This window comes from Panthera tigris, chromosome B3 (assembly GCF_018350195.1).
Source record: "Panthera tigris isolate Pti1 chromosome B3, P.tigris_Pti1_mat1.1, whole genome shotgun sequence".
NCBI classification, from domain to species: Eukaryota; Metazoa; Chordata; class Mammalia; order Carnivora; family Felidae; genus Panthera; species Panthera tigris.
The window spans coordinates 33,637,579-33,644,126 of NC_056665.1; the positions used below are offsets into that span (position 1 = coordinate 33,637,579).

The following is a 6,548-nucleotide window of genomic DNA, read 5'->3' on the forward strand; positions in this document are numbered from 1 at the left end:
TCCTGAGGGTTGGAACTAATTATGTTGGGTGGAGTAAAAGCTGAGTCATCTAGTGTAGTGTATGTACCACGGATCTGGCAACATTTTTGTCAGTGAACTGGATAAAGAAGTTAGGCAGTTATCAGTTACACAGATGATGCAAACTCAGAAGGATATAGAATACCACTGATGCCTGTTCTTCAGGATTTAAAAGTACCGCTGAGGCCAAAGCAGCTCAGATTTCCTACCCTTAGGACCTCTGCTTTTTTTTTTTTTAATGTTTATTTATTTTTGAGAGAGAGAGAGAGAGAGAGGGAGCATGAGCGGGGGAGGGGCAGAGAGAGAGGGACACAGAATCTGAAGCAGGCTCCAGGCTCTGAGCTATCAGCACAGAGCTGGACGTGGGGCTCGAACTCACAAACTGCGAGATCGTGACCTGAGCCGAAGTCAGACACTTAAACAACTGAGCCACCCAGGAGCCCCAGGACCTCTGCTTTTTGTACACAACTTAGCCACTGCCCCTTGCTCTCTGTCTCAGCGGTTGGGCCCCTATTCTCTTCCTCCTCCCAGCTATTTCTCTAGGGTAAGGGTGGTGGGGGGAAATAGCTGACAGATGCAGGAAGTTGGCTTGGTCTCTCATTTGACATCTAGAGAAATTCAGCCTCCCTCAATACAACAAAATCCAAATTCTCCAAGGTTAGCAAGGTGAAGAAAGAGAGCTGTTTCTAGGAGACCTAATTATTTCAGTGAAATCCATCTCCCTGTTGAAATTCCCACTCCCAACCTTCTGCTGGCCTTTCAGGCTGTGCTTCATGTGCCTGTAACCCTAAGTTAGCTCAGAGATGGGTTGGACATCAAATACTTTGAAATATTAATGAAGAAAAACAGGAATATAAGCACAGAGAATACAAAACACATTAAACAAGCCTGGCTTTTCAAGTATAGGTTTTTTATTCAGTTACAGCTTCTTGATTTAGAGTCTTCCCTAGACCACCTGTTGTCTCATTACTTTCACCCTGTGCTTTGGAGATACCTTCTTTGCCCGAGTACCTTGCCTGCATTGTAGTTCCTGACTTGCCTCAACATGAAGTACCACTGTTACGGCCCATCCCCTGGGTTATTTTTCTTTTTCTTTCTTTCCTTTCCTTTCTTTTCCTTCTTCTTTTAAATTTAAATCCAAGTTAACATATAGTGTAATAATGATTTCAGGAATAGAATTTAGTGATTCATCACTTCCATATAACACCCAGTAGGAGCTTTTCTTAAACTTCCTTACCTGTTCTTAATCAAGACTGTTACACTCTTGACTCTACAAGTTTCCTAAGGCTCTCTGTCCCATTCTGCTTTGTGGTCTAGGAGAAATTCCTTTCCACTAAATAAATGGCCCCACCAGGAAGCCCACACTCACTGAAATTCCTGCCTCCTAGGAGTACCCTTGCAGCTCATCTAAACAGTATTAGGGAGAGCTAACATTTTTTACTTCATACTAGGTAGATCCAGGTTTTATGCTAATAAGCACTTTAATAATTTGCTAACACTTTGGATTACTATATGCTTGGCATTGTTGTAAGCACTCTGTATTTGACTAATGTAATTCTCACAAGCCTATGAATTAGGAGCTGTTATTCCCATTTTGTAGGTGAGAAAACAGGATAAGTGATTTGCTCATATTCCACAGCTCATGACTGATAGATAACCTGATTCCCGAACTGTTTGTTCCAATTCTAGACTAGATAGCCTTTTAAACTTTACAAGTATTTTTTCATTTTAATGCTGACAAAAAAGATGGAAGATAGGTTTTCTTTAGAGATCTTAAATTATGTGTCTAGGGTCTCATAGCAAGTCAGTGGCAGTGCTGGACTGCCCAACTTCAGAATCTGAGCTCTTAAGCATTGTTTCAATTCCCGCCGAGGTTCTCAGACTACTCCCACAGGTGTTCCAACAACTCAGTCTAGGTGCTTGGCTGCTCCAGTGGTGTAACATTTTTGCTCAATTTTCAGAAATTATGAATGGATTTTTCTCAGTTGTAAGCATTTCTTATAATTTCCCTTTGTCAGTGACACCTGCTATAGCAAGTATTAGCAAATAATAGAATGAGAAGTAATGAACAGATAGTGTATATTACCAGGAAAAAACTCCAACACCTGCGCTGCTCTCATAGGTGTCACTGTTTTTTTCATAGCATACACATTATGTCTTTTTTATGCCAATAAAATTGTAATGACATTAAATACATCATTTTATAGTGTTCCACATAAAAGCAACAGGACTCTGAATCTAAGAAGTTTGAAAGCCAAACATATCTGAAAAATTGTAAAACCTATCTGGTATAAAACAAATCTAATTAAAAACCTATGGCACTTCTCCAACAATGCCTTCATTGCAGGGAATCTTGCAGGGTGGGGCCCTGAGTTTCTGGAGAGGAATCCTCCCACAGCCTGGAGAAGGAGTTGAAGAAGGACTGCCTCTTTCTCCCACTCAGGGCTGCCTACCGCGGAGGTGGGGCTTGTGAAAGCCAGGTCTGAACCAGAGATCCTCCTTCACAGAGGCCAAGGTTATTACAGATACTGCACACGTAGGTTGACTGTGGCCTCCTACTTCACATGGTCCTGGGCGCAAGCAGCCTTACTTCGTCTCTACCTGGACATACTTAGGGCGAGGGCCAGGAAAAGAACTATTTTCCTCAATTAGTTCCAGGTGGAGAGTAGATGGCCGTGATTTCTGTATTGAGAACTTGAAAACTCCTGGAATTTAACCTTCTTCCTTCTCATGGTAATTTTCCATCCAGGCAGGGTGTGGTCCTGACTCAGTTTGTGGTGAGGATGTGGCCATCCATAGGGGAGGAGCCTTGTGCTTGGTTCTGCCTTTCACTCTGGCCAGTAGGGAAAGAGAGGAAAGAGTCTGGTGCTGAGTCATAACTGGGTTACCTAACAGCTTCTCAGGATGGATTGGGAGGTGGAGGTTTGGGAGATGTCTCAGCTTCTGGGACAAGTTTGAGAGTGGTGGGGAGGAAGCTTCGCAGGTCACACAATTCCCCCGAAGCAGTGGGAATAAAAGTAGGCTCCGGTTCATCTGAAGGGGCTTCATTCTCTCTGGAGTGTGGGACTTTCCACAGATATTTCAGAACCAGACCCCCTGCAATGGGGCCAAAGATGCCATCCTTTAAGTTAAAGCATTACCTACAAAAATTATTTTGTCTAGGAGAGAGACTGAAGTCTCCTTAGTCCTAGCCGTCCTTTCTGGGCTAAGTGGGTCAGGTTGTCTGGTAGCCAGTAAGCATGGAGATGAAGACTAGAGGTAAGGTGCCAAGTGAAAAGCAGAGTGTGACTGAACTGCAACAGGAGGAATTCCTGAGGAAGGGAGCACATGATCCATTGTTCACTGATGCCTTTCTTCGTCTTCCAAGTCTTGGTTACTTTGGGGGAAGGGATCTGCTTACAATCCCACTTGCATCTTAGGCAGCCTAGCTGTGGCTACACTTGCAGGGAAAAAGAAGGAGACAGGGCCTCCATGGGACTGGCTTGGTGGATAGGGTTAAAGTATCCTAGGGAGGCTTTGTCCTGTGAGTCCTAACAGTTTTGGGCTAGAGAAAGACTTGCAGTGAGTCACACAGGCCGACCGGGTCACCTTGGCTGAGGCAGTACTTCCACTGGAATGAACAAGGACTCCTCAAGCTTCCTCCCTTCTGCTTTTAACTGCTGATGAGGCATATCCTGAGGAGGGGGGGACCTAGATACACAGTTGCATTCAGAAAATATTCTTTACTGTTGCTATCCCCTGGAATGCCTTCCCATACCTATATCTGTCCTAACCAACCTCCATGTGTTTTCCTATGTGAAGCCTTCCCCTTCCGACACAGAAAACCTGTTCTCTCTTTACTCTTGATTTCAAAAGGCCAACTTTCTCTTCCTTCCAGGGTTTTTCTGTGGAGGAACTCTGGAATTAAGATTTTGTGTCACCCTGATGAGCCTGAAGAGCTCTTGGGAATCTGAAGGAAGGCATAGAATAAATTAAGTCTACTTGGTCTGGCTCTGGAGAGGGCATATAAAATCCAAAGTGATAAGCACTTCTGCTTTAACCTGACTTTCGGGGTCAATGGGCTGCCCTGGAAATCTGTATTGGCCTGAGAGAGAACACTGTCATTTTACCTCATGAGGTCGTGTAATGGTAAAGCCTGTAAATATCACCCTCCCTCACCAGGGCCACAGGAGTTGGGTCCAGTACCATTTGCAGACATACCCCATGAGGGACTCCAAATGACCTTCAAGAGACCAGATTTAATCCCAGATTCTGTGGTTCTGGGGCCATGAATCCAACAGGTAACAAAGCAGTCTATACCCTCACACTCCCCCCAGTCCGTTGAACCTACAGCACCCCCTCCCATCCTTCCAGTTCAGAGAGCTTAATGGAAGGACTGGCTCTCAGCTTCCCCCAGGTTCATGTAGCCCTGGGGATACTTGTTGCTGGGTCAAAGGAATGGGGATTCAAGATGATCAAGAGAAGGCAAACAGAGTTCCTTGCATTCTGAACGATGTTCTGGCACTAATCATAAGGATAATCCTCCACAAGGTCAATTCCCCAAAAAGGGGATGCCTGTTGGGCACCATGCTGTACTCACTCACATATATCATCTGATCAAACCCCATCCTATGAAGCAGGCATTTGTCTTCAATTTACTTTGTTGTTGTTGTTTGAGAGAGAGAGAGAGGGCACAAGTGAGCGAGAGGCAGGGAGAGAGAGAGAAAGTGGGGCTCATTTTTTTTTTTTTTACTTACCACCTTAAGTGGGGCTCGTGCTCACCCAAAGCAGGGCTCAAGCTCACCTGATGTGGGTCTTGAACTCGTGAACCGTGAGATCATGATCTAAGCCAAGGTCAGATGCTTAATGACTGAGTCATCTAGGCACCCCTTCAATTTACTTTTAAGGAACTGGGCCCTTACATATTGAATTATAGGATATGGTCATAGGGCTAATAAGTGAAACTGGAAAGAAGAGAAGATGGAATCCAAACTTTCTTATATACTATGCTGCTTTTTGGCAAAACAATGACAATCACCTTAAACTCCATGTGACAGATTTTCACTATGCATCTAAACCCGAGCAAGGATATGCTGGATTCATCTCTGCCAGAGTTTCATGGACAGCATTTTTATAACTCTCCAGTTTAATACCTGTGCATTTCAATCTTGGGAGTGTATCTAGATTTAGGACTTTAAAATGCAACATAGTCTAGCACTGGCCAGATCACTGACACCTCCACCCCCCACTGTTGTTCACCACTGTTTTTAGTTCGTCCTTAGCTCAGGGCCAACCAACTTCCCATATACAACCAAGGGGACCAGCAAAGTCTTCCAGAAGAAATTAAAGGATTCTGTGGCAAACAAAAACGCACTTTTAGGCTGTCACTTTCTGGTCCCAGCTTATCTGAACTAACAGGAAAGCGGAATGGAAGGCCTTTGATTCAGGGCAAGGCAGGTGTCTGCCTGATCAAGTCACATCCATTGTCTAGTTTTCCAGGAAAAGGAAAGACCCTAAGAGAATATGGTCTTAACGATTTTTAATGAGGCAGCGTTGTATCTGTTCTCAAAACTTGGCTTCATGAAGGCAAGAATTAACGGCTGTTTCATTGATAAACTGCCTTCATCATTGGTTGTTGACTAGCCCTCGGAAAGTCGGAAAATACCTTGGAGAAAAATGTAAGAAAAGCTCTAACAATATTTTTTTAAATACATGAGGTTGAAAACAAAAGTGCTGATTCCTGCAGTTTATCAACTCTAACATTCTGACTTGATATTTCCTGATGGTCACTTCTACACTAATATTAATGCCTTCTATTCGCTTTCTACTCTCAGGCCTTCGCTCTGCAGGATCCTAGCCCCAACTAAAGTATTCACCTGGCCCCAAATAGTCCTTTCTTGTAGCCCTAAGAACAAAAAGGCCTCGCGCTCCCGCTCCACGCACACTCCGCCCTCCCCAGTCGTCCCTAACCCCGCTCCATTGCGGGAGCCCTTCCGAAGGCGACCTCCAACCGTCCCAGGAGTCTCTATCTTTCCGCACCTTCTGATCCCATCTCGGGCTCCCTAACTGCCTGTGCGGCACGGTTTCCGAGGTGTGTGCTGGGGCGGGCACCCGGAGGGATGGGGAGTCGCAGGACAGGGCTGGGGGAATGCTGCCGAGGATCCATAAATCTCGCACTGCCCGGTTAGGCCAGGACAGCTAGGGCAGCCTGGGCCGAGGGTCAAGAGAAGAGCCCTCGCCCAGCACTCCAAGCTGGCAGCAACAGGTGGTGGCCCCGGGGGTCTGGGAGGGAGGTCCCCGGAGCTCCCGGGGCGGGCCCCGCTGCCTCGCCACTTCCTCATTGGCCTGCGCAGAGCGTTCATGCCGAGGCTTTTATGTAACGTGTCCTTCCGCCACGGAATGTAGTCCTCCCCTAAAGGGCAACCTGGCAGCGCGTTGGGTGCCGCGGCACTTCCTCCTGAAGGTGACTGAGCCCCGCGAGGAAGCGGAGGGGCGGGGCCCGGCGAGCCGGGAGCCAGGATTGGGTGCGGGGCGGGGCGGCGGAGGGATTG

The 6,548-nt window shown here is 46.3% G+C and overlaps 1 long non-coding RNA gene across 1 annotated transcript; it reads right to left on the reverse strand.

The window, feature by feature from the left end:
• Positions 1-5,519: 5,519 nt before the first annotated feature.
• Positions 5,520-6,543, reverse strand: LOC102958643. The gene is made up of 2 exons (XR_445369.3): positions 6,037-6,543; positions 5,520-5,662 (listed from the first exon to the last, which is right to left on the reverse strand). It is a non-coding gene; the product is annotated as an uncharacterized LOC102958643 (long non-coding RNA).
• Between the last annotated feature and the right edge of the window lie 5 nt (positions 6,544-6,548).